Genomic DNA, 14166 nt, shown 5'->3' on the forward strand with positions numbered 1-14166 from the left:
CAGACTGTATGAAGTCCAAGAAATAAAGAAAACAAAAACTATACATATATTCACAAAACAAGAAGACTTTGACTATTTCCATATTGCGTTTTGTTTTGCATGTACTTTACGCTTATTGCAACTAGTACGTTTTCAATGCATACTGTCAAGCCCTTGAAAAAAATCAAGTACTGACTACAAAACATATTCACATGGTTTTATGTAAAATTTAATTTAATGTCTATAAAAACAGTACTGACAAAAATGTATAATTTTAAACAAAAAATGTTTAAAATCTTTAAAAAAAATAATAAGCTGTTAGTCTTTTGTGTAGATGGAAATATCTCAAGAAACACTTCTTGTTATGATTAATAATTTGAGTCTTATTTGTAACAGATAAGAGACCAATGTATTTTCCATGTATTTTCATGTTAAAAAAAAATAAATCTTGTTTTGAAGACAAAAAAAAAAAAAAAAAAAAAAAAAAAAAAAAAAAAAAAAAAAAAAAAACAATGACTTTATGAAATTCCTACACAAATAGATGGAACTTGAAGTTATCATTCTGAGTGATGTAACCCAGTCACAAAAGAACACTCATGGTATGAACTTACTTATAAGGGGATACTAACCCAAAAAGCTTGAAAGCCCAAGAAACAATTCACACAACTTATAAAGCTCAAAGAGAAGAAATGCCAGAATCTGGATGCCTTAGTCTTTCTTAGAATGGAGAACAAAACCCTTACAGGAGGAAATAAAGGGACAGATAGAGGAGCTGATATTGGAGAAAAGTTCATCCAGAGACTTCTTCACCTAGGGTTCCTCCCCATATGCAACCACTAAACCCGAGTACTATAGCTGATGTCAAGTAGTGCTTACTGGCTGGAACATGATATGTATGTCTCCTCAGAGGCTCTGCCAGAGGCATATTTGTACAGATGAGGATATTTACAGCTAATAATCAGACTGAACACAAGGACCCCACACGAAGGAGCTAGAAAAAGGACAGAAGAAGCTGAAAGGGTATGCAACCATATGGGAAAAAACAAAATTATCAACTAACCAAATCCACCACAGCTCCCAGGGGCTAAAACTCCAACCAATGAGTTTGTATGCAGAGACCCTTGGCCCCAGGTGCATATGCAGCAGAGGAGAGCATTCTCTGGCATCAGTGGGAGGAAATGTGTTTGGTCCAGCAAAGGCTCATTTTTTCAGTGTAGTGGAATGCCATTCTGCTGAAGTGGGAAAGTGTGGTTTGGAGAGGGGTACCCTCATGGAGGAAATGAGAAGGGGATGGGTAATGGTATTCAGAAAGGGGTATAACATCTGAAATGTAAATGCAGAGAATATTCAAAAAAAATGAAAAAAAATAAAAACATTACCTTAATTTTTTTAAATTTTTGATTTTGTTTAAAAAATAACTGTGTTTATTTCTAGTGTATAACATGAAGCCTTGATTTCTGCACATACAAAAATAAATTATTGTCCTTAATATGATATCTACCATGCTCTGTCTAGACACTCCATTTTATAAATATTTAATAGAATTGTATTCCTATTCCTAGGCTGGTGTGAATATTCCTGTAATATTTTTTTTAGTTCAGATATATCTTTGATATATATTTTATTTCTTGTAACAAAGTTTTCTATTTTTAGTTTTGTTTCTGTGCTTTTGAGTCCTGGCTAGTATAATGAACTGATGTTAGGAAGGTTTTCTCTTATGTTATTTTTTTCTTTTTCCTTAGTGCTTTTTTTATTTTCTACAGGTCTTGGTTAGGTGTGTGAGTTAATGTGCACACAGCTCAACAATGTCCAGAAGTCAGCAAGTTATGGTTGCTCTCACCACACACTGCTTTTATATAATTCTACCTCGTGTTTCATGATTTTCCATGAACCTTGGGTTATGTGTGTTAATATAAATGACTCACCATGGCTGAGCAAGCATAGTCACTTGTTTTCTTTTATCTAAGAAGTTATGATTTTCTGTATTAGTCATTACCCTGTGCAAAATGATGCTTCCTTGAAATGAAAATTAGGGCTAGTCCATATTTATATGTATAAATTTAAAATACTTATCAGGGAAATACACAGTGCCATCATTTAGCAGAAGAAGCATTGGCCTTTCAGTAGTGTCTGGGATGTTGCTAGTCATGTGCTTCTCCTCGGGCTCATGGGAAAAGGCATGAAGTCTCTTCAGTGGAGTAGAGTTCATATCCAATCAGAAAATCATTGGTATCCCCCATGAATGGCTACCACTATTTTACCAGTGAACACATCTTGTCAACTGTGTCAGTAATGTCTGTCCTCATTTGATACATACCAGCACTACAAAAGATACCCAGCAGAGAGAATTTACTGGACAGTTACAAGTTTATTTCTCTCTGTTCTGTATCCAAAGTGAGGAATATTTTCAGCATTAAAGTTTTAGCATTCTGTTATACTGGGGAGCACCCAAAAAAGGCAATAGGTGTGTATTGCTTGGTGGTCTCTGAAATGTTTTATGAATATCACAAGAATAACTCTGTTACTAGTATTGCCTGTTTTAGGCATGCATGTTACTATTTAGTTCTTTGTAGCCTTCTTTCCAGAAAAGAATGTCAGACCCTTGCCAATTTTTTCAAGTGATATAGAGTAGTCCTTGTGAGGGTGACTGAGTCTCTTCTGACTCCTTAAAATTTTCTATAAAAGCCAGTTTCAAGGTTCCAGTTTTATTTTTATAACTGCAACCACAAATTCTGAGTATCCTTCTCTCTCCATTGGGCTAGGTTGGGTGCCAGAATGATATAAAGTGTTTTCAGCAAAACTAATTCAAAAATAACTAGTAAATTGAGTCTGTGTGTTTGTTTGGAAGAAGAGCTGGGGATGTTCAGTCTGATTCTAGAAAAAAGGACGCTTCCGAGGAGTTAAGTAGTCACTTCCAGGGAACTCAGCTCTCTTCCAATAAGGACTGTGGGTATTAGCCCAAGATATCTTTTGTTCTTTTTGCTAACATTGCCAGATTTAGGTCTCTTCAGTCGATCTGTTTTGCAAATGGTCTGTACGATATTATACGTCTTAATGAACTTACAAAGTAAATGTTAGCAGCTTAAGGAAGACTCCCTGTTACAGCAAGTGTCTGCATTGTCCCTCAGTCATTGTGTACCCACTCAAGACCTTGACATTAGGAGCCGTATTTATATGGGTTCATGTGAGTGATGCTAAGTATATTTTGTTGTGCTAGTGAATGCCTTATTTTTGGAACTAATCCATTTCGCATCTCTTGGCCATATCGTGGTTTCTTACTTCTTTGGCTTGTGCTGTCACAAATTCTACTGCTCTTATAATGAATTTTCCACAGAAACAGTTCATAGGAAAATAGTACCATGATTCAAATTATGAAGCAGTTCTAATCAGTCTCAAGTACAGATCATGAATATTTGATTTAAAAAAAATATTTAATTGACAAAAATAAACTTATAATATATATATATATATATATATATATATATATATATATATATATATATATATATATATGGAATTGCACATAGTATTTTTATGCTTATGTATATTAAATCCTATTTAAAAATTCAAATAAATTTCTCCTAGCTTCTTGTAATATATTCTATATGCAGTTACCTGTAAAAACCACACAGTAGAACTGATTCTTTCTTACCTATAAATTGGTACTTACTAATCATTTTCCTTATCCCTACAGAACTGTTCTCCTAAACATCTAATACTAACCAAGATGCTTGTAGTCCAGGGTTAAAATCTTCTTGTCTCTGTCTTTACTGAAGACATTCATTTTTTTTACACCATCAGCCTCACTAAACCTGTATTGTGTTCAGCAGAGTCAACTTAAATCTGAAATTCCCTTAACTTCTAAGTTACAGCACCCAAACAGAAATGCACAATTAAAATGTATTGGCTATTCTGCATTACATGAATATTATTGTTTTCATTTCCTTAAAGATTTCAAAGATAATGAATATTGATCATATACAGAATTGTTTAGTAAAACTTTTCCAAAATCTGCTTAAATCAAGGCCAGAGTTCTAGTTTACTTTTTAGTTTAATTACTTTATTTTCTAAAAAATAAAACTTACTTTTGTGTCATTTTATAAGATTTATTCTGCTGTATAATCCCTTCTCTAGTAAAACACAAGTAAATATCAAAATCAGCAACTAATCAGAAGCTTCTCTTACTTTAGACTTTCTATAGAAGAAGCTGTCAGCTTCCTCTCTAAATCTAATTTTAAAACAAAGATCACAGTAGTTGGTGAACTTATGCCATGGCATTTAAGTTGCCAGTCACAGTGATGGATGTACATTAATCAAGTTGTCAATCTGCAAACCTACAAATATATTTTAATATGTATTTATTTGGACTATTTATTCTATGGCAAGTTATAACATCATATAAATATTTCTCTATAAAATATTTATAACATGAATAATACAAAGTCATTTGCCTTTCAATCATAGCATTAATTTGAAACAGGAATAGATATGAATTTTCTATGCAAATGAAGAAACTCAAAAGATAATTGGATTTCTTTGCTCTATAATGGAGATTCCACTTCTTTCAATTATAAAACTGAACATGTATAAAGTTGTTGCTAGGAGCAGGAGGAACTCTTCATTGACGTTTTAGGGATCAGCAAACTTTTCTTTCAATTTTTTACTAATTTTATAAATAGTCAAGCCCTCTGATTTTCGAAATTTTATTTTTATACTCAAGGTGTGAAATCTATTGCTCTTAATTTGGAGGATTCCAAGTCATCAGAACAGTATTGAATATGAAAGACTATTATCAATATTTAGTGCCGGATGCTACTATGGAAAGTTTGCAGCATCAGTTCAGGTTAGTGTTTGATTTTACACTATTTTCCAATAGGCATAGAAAGTGTATAAACAAGAGCATGAATGTCAGGATTTACCAAGCTGATCTCAATACAGTGTTCTTTTATTAACTTTAGTTCTGATGTATATGACAACTGCCCAAGTAGGCTATAATTTATCACTGCATTAATTATTATTCTTAGTATTCCCACAATCAATAATTTTCAAATTTCTGTTTACATAGCACAGAATATTAGTTATAAAAATACTGTTTATAATAGCCAAAACAGACCAAGGTTCAGAGGAAGCAAAGCATTAAACCAACTTTCTCAACTAAAGTTAAAAATGGGAGATTCAAATTCTGACTTGTGACCTTACAGAGGCAAGCACTATTCACTTTAACTTTATATGTGAGTTCATACTTCTAAGTGCTATGTGATTTATTTCTCATATACTTCTTTATCCAAAACAATCAATGTTGACCTGTAGGAAAATGGGTTTTTATTACTTCATTAAAATAGCTGATATACTGCTGATTTTGATTTAAAGCACATATTTATAGAAAAAAATATTGGGAAAGTATGGCAATTAATGGTCTGGAACACAATAGTAATGTGGTGTACAAGCTTGAAAGAGTGTCATAGTTTGACCTAGGAATCAACCAATGGGTCACTGTAAGGACCCATTAAAATATTTCTATCCATAACAACCTCTATATCCTTACCAAGCACATCATCCCGAAACATCTGAGAATTTCATTTGTTCTCACTTGCCAGGAAGATTAAACTGGGAATCCAAACCTGATACACATATTATTAAGTGTACTTCCAACTCAAATCTTAATTAATGATTTGTCCTAATGGGAACAGGACCACCTACCAGACCTTGTGCTTCAAATAATCTCACTAAGCTTCAGTTGTCAAATTTACAGCCTACTTCATCCTGTTCATGTAGAAAATGCTCAATGTCACAGCAATTTCATTTGGTTTGAGATTTATTTATTTATTTATTTATTTATTTATTTATTTATTTATTTATTTGTTATTGGATATTTTCTTTACTTACATTATAAATGTTACTCCTTTCTTGTTTTCCTCTCTGTAATCCCCCACCCCATCCCATCCCATCTTTCCCCCTGGGCTAATGTATAAGGGGCAACATTAGAAACACCTTTTTGCTCAGACTTTCAGAGATATACCTTTAAAGATTTCTTTTTATGCAAATTGTATGTTTAATAAGTTGCCTTATGATGAGTTTAAATATATTTGGTTTTTTTTTCAAGGATTAATTCATGTCTGATAATAGAACTCTGCTTAAAAACCAATCACAGCAGAGAGGAACTTAATACTGCTAATCTAAGGTACTATCTTGTCAAAATGCTATCCAAATATTCGTTTATAACTATAGACAAATGTTCTCATCTTAATTAGTGAAGTCTCCTCTCTCTTTGAATAGCGATGAATGTAGAAATATACAGATGCAGCGCTTGTTGAGAATGAGTGTCCAATCGGTGCCAAGTAGCCCAAAAGACATGTAAACCATGCAGTATAAGAGGACAGAGTGTGTGGATGTACAGTATAGTTCATCCTAGATGTGACTAAAATGCCATTTTTGAAGAGGCACTGCTGTCAGTCATGTATGTACCTGTAACTCCAACAAGTAAAAAAATAGCCAGAGTTTGTGAATCTGTGGGAACGATTGGTATGTTGAAGGGGAGTTGTTGGTAGAAAAGGGAGATTGATAGGTGAGGATTTGAGAGAAGATTAATCAGAGTGCATTGTAAATATGTATGACAACTGTGAACAGATGTCATGAAGAAGCATTCAGAAAACACTGCCTTTAAACTAAAAGTAAAACATACACAAATAGAGAGAGCAAGAGAGATAGAGACAGAAACAGAGAAATGGCGAGAAACAGAGATACAAACAGAAAGACAGGCAGACAGACAAGCTTGCAGCACAAATTACAATCACTCTATACAGTCAAGCAGTGAGTGTTAGTTCTTTTAATTTTGCTCAGTTTTACTAAAAAAAATAAAGTTTATGTTTCATACTGCATGAATAGTTTTCAAAATGTCTTTGAAAAGACTGAATGTCCACATGTGAAGAGAAAAAGTAAAGGATAGGTTTGAGAAAAATTCCTTTTAATTACCTATTTGCTGAGATTGTTTTTATCTGATAATCATGAGAAAACTTCTGCATGGAGGTCAGAGAGGGTGGGTAAAAGTTCAGTGAAGCAAAATGTTTCTTTTCAAACAAATTGCATTAGATTAGAAATAATTTCATTTAACCTCTACAGGTGACCTCCTTCTCACTGACAAAAATTAAAAGTTCTACATGGGGAAAAAGCTGTAAATATAAATCTTGGTGTTTATTTATATTAGCCAAAGAAGTGAAAATTGTCATTTATCACTGTTCTTCCCAAACAGAAGAGAAATGAAATGCTTTTGTGTATCAAGAATGTCAAAGATGTGGTCTGTGATCAATCCTAACATGCTGATCAACAAGAAAGTTCAAGCTGTCACAGTGAGGATATGAAAATAGTCCATGTCAGCCACAGGAAAACATACAAAAACTAAATATACTAATTTATTATTGGAAGTTTAACCCAAAGTTAGCAATGCGTGCTTATTCTTCTTTGAAAAGAAATAATCATCTTGATCATATCCTTTTGTAAATCATTTCAAACTAATTTATGCAAAAATCAATTCAGTGAATATGAGGCATTCAAATTTCTTCAAGATGAAGTGGAGAAAAAGATACTTGGGAGTCTCTCTTCATCCTAGCTATGCCTTTCAGTATTTATAGCATCATCTTTCAAATGTTGCAAATTGTATTGTATTCTAGTGTCTCATTCTCAATTTTAAAATTAGGGAACACAATAGTCTGTATTCCTGCCAATCATTGGACTCAAATGCTACAGAATATCTCGTTCTCTGTGTTTATATTCCCATTTTAAATATTATTTCAATGCATCTATTGTTTTCTCCAGAGTTTTGCCTATCACTTTAAAATCTAATTAAAAGTAAGGCATATTTGGAAATATTCATAGCTAAAATTAATACAAAGATATATTTTGTTAAGTGATAAAGCTGTACACAGCCTGTTCATTGCATATGTAAAATTGTGACTTTTAATTCTTACTGACGTTATTATAATGTATTATAAAATAACATAACTGTATGTGAGTACACATCATGCAAATTTTATCTATAAATATAATTTGGTACTTACAACTGCCAAGAAGTTAATGAGTTTCTTTTATTTAATTTATCTTTAGTTAGAAGGTATTATTGGAATTAACTTCTACCGGGGGATGACAACATCTATGCTACAGAATGGGTATTTTGAGGGAAAAATATAAAATGCTCATGGTTGTTATTTTTTTCTTCCTTGTCTTAATCTCAGTATTTTAAGGTAGCAAAATCAAATGATTTCATTTAGTTCAGTGGTGGGAAAAATAAACAATCATTTAAAAAATTAATGTAAATATAGCAATACTCAGATCTTAGTGTTTTTGTATACTGAAGAAGCCAATAAATATGTTTTTATATGAGCAAAGAAACTTTCTTAAAGTATTAAGGACATCTATTCACTACAAGCTATTATTTTTAGAAATTCCATAGGAAAAAAATACTATATCGGGTTTAGCCCTTGCACAATTATAAAACATTTTTTTTTTAGTCAGGCTACTAAAGAAGACACCTGAACTCTGTCACTTACATAGTTTTGCATTTGAAGAGTTCAAGGTAGTATAAAGAAACGCATACCTACTATTCTCATTAGGACTAATAATTGACACAAGGTGAGTGAGGGGTGGTTTATTCTCATCAGTACCTGTAGTCACATAGTGATTACTTGTGGCAGAATATCAACAGTCTGATCCTGTTTAAATTCAATTTAAAATATAATGAGGTGGATATTGCTAGAAGTTATGAGTCAATTTCAATGTGATTTGTAGTTGTACAAAAGTGAGAAAAATGTTTATGGTAGAAGGTATGTTATTTTAATTCTATATTATTACATTGATTTAATATGCTTTTGATGTCTCTGCCAGCATAAAATTATTTTACAATGACATAAACATGATTCCTCATTACCTCAGAATTATTTTGTTGCTAAATTGCTGTCAGCTTATTAGTGTACTGTTCTGAACATAAAACTGTTAAGTATAATATCTGATTATTCTAAAAGTATATTCTAAAAGTCAGTAGCAGTTTAATCAAAATATAGGAACTGTTTCAAAAACTTATAGGTAAGCTTGAAAAATGGTTTTAGTCCTTCGTGTAGAAATGAAGTTTTGTTATTACATCATCTTTGTAAAGAATGTTGTTGTGTCTCTCAAACTATGTTTTCTATTAAAAACAATGCCTTCCTTATCTATACACATATCACAAGTACCTTAAACCCACTAGGTAAATATAGGGATCAACATGAGTATAAAATGATAAATATAAGGTACTAAACTTGCATACCACTATTTAAGATCATCTTACTAATATTAAATCTCTGCTTGACATGTCAGCCTTAACTAAATCCTAATATTTTATTGAAAATGAAACAAAACTCTAAGCTTTAATTACTAATACTGTTTTCTAATAAATGTCTAAAGAAGATTCAGTCATGATCCAGAAAATAGTGAAGATGGTGTCGAAATTTAATTATCTGTAAAGGAAAAAAATGACAAACAAAACTATTTTTAAAATATTAGACTCATTGTCCCACTCTAACCAATGTCATAATTCTGGATCATTCGGTTCATATTACAGAAAGTTAGATATTTAGTAATTAATAACTATTATTGACTATGTTCACAGTTAGTGCTTGATATGAGATTTCTAAGGACAACATATGAAATCAAGGGGTAGCTTATCCAAGGGAAATGGCTCATCTTAAAGTTACCAAAATGTTTATTTCAGACCCACATCCCTCTGAATCCTCAAATGAACAAAGCTTCATCCGTCATTGGTAGCACCTGTGTCTCCCCAAAGTTACTTGACTTATACCAACTTAGTTATTGCCTTTGCATGTGACTTAGTTACTGGGTTTGTATGTGACTTAGATACTGCGTTTGTATGTGACTTAGTTACTGTGTTTGCATGTGACTTTCCAGGTATGACTCCAATCATCCTCCCCTTTACACAGGTTTGTTTGTTTGTTTGTTTTTTAACTTTATGGTGGTCAAAAGCTCTATTGAATCGAATCTGTTTTACCAAAACCCACATTTCTTTGAAGCATAGGTTTGATATTATTCTCAGGACTGTGGTTTTTTATTTATTTTTTCCAAATTGGATATTTTATTTACATTTCAAATGTTAGTTTCTTTTCCCTCCACAAACACCCTATCCGATCCCCCCCCCCAACCCCTGCTTCTATGAGGGTATTCCTGAACTGCACAAGCACTCCCACCTTACTACCCTGACATTCGCCTACACTGGAGCACTGACTCTTTACAAAACCAAGGAACTCCCTTCCTGCTGCTGGCCTATAAGACCATCTTCTGGTACATTTGCAGCTGGAGCTGGATCTGGATGGTTGATAGTATTGCTCTTCTTGTGATGTTGCAAAGCCCTTCAGCTCCTTCAGTTCTTTCCCTAACTTAGCTATTGGAGTCCCTGTGCTCAGTCCAATGATTGGCTGTGAGCATCTACCACTGTATTTGTCAGGCTCACGCAGAACCTCTGAGGAGACAGCTATTTCAGGATACTATCAGCAAGCACTTCTTGGCATCCACAACAATGTCTGGGTTTGAATGACTGTTATAATCCCCAGGTGGGGCAGTCTCTGGATGGCATTTCCTTCACTCTCTCCTCCACACTTTGCCTCCATATTTAGACAGGATCAATTCTGGAATATTGGGATGCTAACCCCAGAGACTTGCACTCCCCCAGAAACAACTCACAGATTGTATGAAGTCCAAGAAATAAAGAAAACAAAACAAAAAAAAATATTTACAAAACAAGAAGACTTTGACTATTTCCATGTTGTGTTTTGTTTTGCATGTACTTTACACTCATTGTAACTATTAGGTTTTCAATGCATACTGTCAAGCCTTTGAAAACATCAAGTACTGACTAAAAAATATATTCATATAGTTTTATGTAAAAATTATTTTAAAATCTGAAAAAACAGTACTGACAAAAATGTATAATTTTAAGCAAAAAATGTTTAAAATCTGTACATTTATCTTTGTTTTGTAAAATAAAGTTGTTTTTTTTTAAAAAAAAAAATTTGGAGACAAGTGGATGTCCCCATCCCCCAAATGAGAGCCTTGCCACTGGTTATGATCTCTACAGACCTCCCTGCCCTCTGTTGGGCATTTACTCTCATCGCAGTTGGGTCCTGATGTCTTTTTGCTTTCCTGCCACCCAAGACTTGCTGGTGACTATTCCCAGTTCCTCATCCCCCATTGCCACACACCATTGTTCAATTTCCTGACCCTCTGTCTATCACTCCTGTCTCCTCATATACCTGATCCTGACCCCTTTTTTTATTCTCCTCCTCTGCTCTACCTCCAAAATTTCTCCCACCCTCTACCTCTTGCCAGTATTTTGTTTCCCCTTCTAAGAATTACTAAAGCATCCACACTTTGATCTTCCTTCTTCTTGAGCTTCATATGTTCTGTGAATTATATTGTGGTATTCTGAGCATTTTGGCTAATATCCACTTCTTAGTGAGTACATGCTTTTAGATTGCTGTCTGTAAGCAGTTGAACACATGTGGGATAGAGCCTTTCATTGGATGATAGACAAGGAGGGCAGGCTGAAAGTTTTTAGAGGCCGAGAAAAGATAGGAGAATGGAGAAAGAAGGAAGATGAAAGAAGGGAAGGATGACCTACATTTGTGTGGCTTTAAGTGGTCACAGGTAGCTATGAATATCTTATAAAATGGATGATTTAAATGTAAATTCAGAGAGTATCTCATATTTTTTTTAAATAAGAACCTATTTGTTTATTAAAAGTTATCTTACTTATTGAATACATGATCTAGAACATTCAAATCAATTCTCCTAGGAAGGGGACTTTGGAGAAATGTGAAGAGAAGAGCCAGGAACCCATGGGCATGTTAAAAGATGCTGAGCTGCCTGGGATCACTGGGCTGACTTCAGGCCAGAGCATTTCGCCCCTCAGTGTGCTGACTGGTGAGTGGTTGGAGGCCCTGGCTAGCCACAAGCTATCTGGGAACTTTTCTTCTTCTTCTTCTTCTTCTTCTTCTTCTTCTTCTTCTTCTTCTTCTTCTTCTTCTTCTTCTTCTTCTTCTTCTTCTTCTTCTTCTTCTTCTTCTTCTTTTTCTTCTTCTTCTTCTTCTTCTTCTTCTTCTTCTTCTTCTTCTTCTTCTTCTTCTTCTTCTTCTTCTTCTTCTTCTTCTTCTTCTTCTTCTTCTTCTTCTTCTTCTTCTTCTTCTTCTTCTTCTTCTTCTTCTTCTTCTTCTTCTTTTTCTTCTTCTTCTTCTTCTTCTTCTTCTTCTTCTTCTTCTTCTTCTTCTTCTTCTTCTTCTTCTTCTTCTTCTTCTTCTTCTTCTTCTTCTTCTTCTTCTTCTTCTTCTTCTTCACTGGTGCTCTGTCTAGTGTAGTGTCTACTGCTACTTCTCCTGGCCTTTGTAGCTCTTTCTTTGCTTTCCTCTTCTTGGGCTTTGGGGCATCATCCTGCGTGTCTGATGTTTGTACACAATCTTCTGTAGCTTTATCAGGGAGGTCGGACCATTCATTCCCACTGGGGCTTCCAGGATGCAGCTCAGCTTGGTCTCTCTTCTTGACCACAGGGCCCTTCTCTGCTTTCACATGTTTTTTTCTTTTTATTCTGCTTGGCCTCGTGTTGGGGAGAGTTTTCTATATCTGTGCCTACTACTTCCTTTTTTTTTCCTTTCCCTTTTTCCATTCATCAGGGATCTCTGAAAGGTCAGACCCTGGAGTGGAGGCCTGTGGCTTACTCTTTAACTGCACCATCCTCTTGGCAAAATATTCCTGATTGGTGAAGGCACTAGTTGTGGTCAGGGAAGTGTCCACTTCATCTGCAGTGGAGTTGCTGCAGCCATCCTGAGCAAGCTTCTTGTTCCTCCTTTTTCCAAAAATACAGTCCAGGTCGGTTTCGCTTCAAGAAGACAGATCCTTCCCTTTCGTGAATTTCATATAATCAACCTGGTTTTTGGAGATTTTTGATTTTTCTTCAAGGCTAAAAGATTTATTTTCCTTGTTGTCTGAGGAATCTGTTGCTTCCTGACTATGGCAAGAGTTGAGTGCTGCCAAAAGCTGATTGAAGTCATCCTGGTGAACAATCCAGTTGTCTTCATTATTGTTTGTAGCTCCAAGTCCCAGGTGGTTCTTTGAAACTTTAACTTTAATATGTTCTGTGGCTCCTTGCTCCTGAGCACCCAAACCCTTTCCTTTAGACCACCCCATATTCCCAAGCATCTTCTGGCCAAACTTGGAACCATCATTACTCCAGGCAGTATTTCTGCGATCCACAGTCCATTTCTGCTTCCACTGATGTTCTGCTAGCATCGACATTGTCGCAAGTTGGTTGAGTGCTCAGAGGTTGTGAGGAGCTTGAAGCACGATTAAAGCCTCATTTTTCATATCTTGAGGTTTTAAAAAAATATCCTTGTGTATAGCATAGGAACACTCCATTGGTACTGTGATCAGAGTTCGAAGAAAGAGTGCCATGAGATGGGCATTTGCTGCATGGGGTTGGTATGGCAGAACTCTCCATGGGAGCTTAGTGAGCCATGTGGAGAGCAAAGGGTCATAAATTATGCAGAGACAAGAACACTCACCTATGCCTTTAGTCCCACCAGTGTCCAGCATACTGTGAGATGGCGACATTTCCTTTTGTTTTTTTCTATTTAATGCAACACATGCCATTTTTTTTTTTTTGTGACTGGGTTACCTCAGGATGATATTTTCTAGTTCCATCAATTCACCTGCCAATTTCATGAAATCATTGTTTTTAATAGTTGAGTAACTCTCCATTGTGCAATTGTACTATATTTTCTGTATCCATTCAGGACTATATTTTAAAGAAATATTGCATAATAGATAATTTGTTGTAATAAGTTAAATATGGAAATATCTTGTATTCAAAAATGTCTCAAAAATATTGTTTGATGGTAATATTAAAGCTTATTTCTGAAGTTACTTTTAGGATACAAATTTACTTTTACTGTGTTTGTATTAACATGAGAAGTGATTTAAGATATACATTTCAATAAAATTATTAGTTCCGTTATCCAGCTATAAACACTGATTGGCACAAATAAGCCCTGAAAATCAATGTGTAAGTGTGAATAGCAAGAAGTGAGTTATATTTCATGGCTAGAGGAACTGAATAGCATAAATAAAATATTGAGTCAAGCCTCAGAAATACAAAAA

At 34.3% G+C, this 14166-nt stretch overlaps 1 pseudogene across 1 annotated transcript; it reads right to left on the bottom strand.

Annotated features, from left to right (window-relative positions):
• Positions 1 to 12282: 12282 nt before the first annotated feature.
• On the bottom strand, positions 12283 to 13305 carry LOC308433780 (PIN2/TERF1-interacting telomerase inhibitor 1-like; annotated as a pseudogene). Its single transcript has one exon. The product of its transcript is annotated as a PIN2/TERF1-interacting telomerase inhibitor 1-like (transcript).
• Positions 13306 to 14166: the final 861 nt, after the last annotated feature.

The sequence above is a fragment of the Micromys minutus genome, assembly GCF_963924665.1.
Source record: "Micromys minutus genome assembly, chromosome: 20".
Classification (NCBI taxonomy): Eukaryota; Metazoa; Chordata; class Mammalia; order Rodentia; family Muridae; genus Micromys; species Micromys minutus.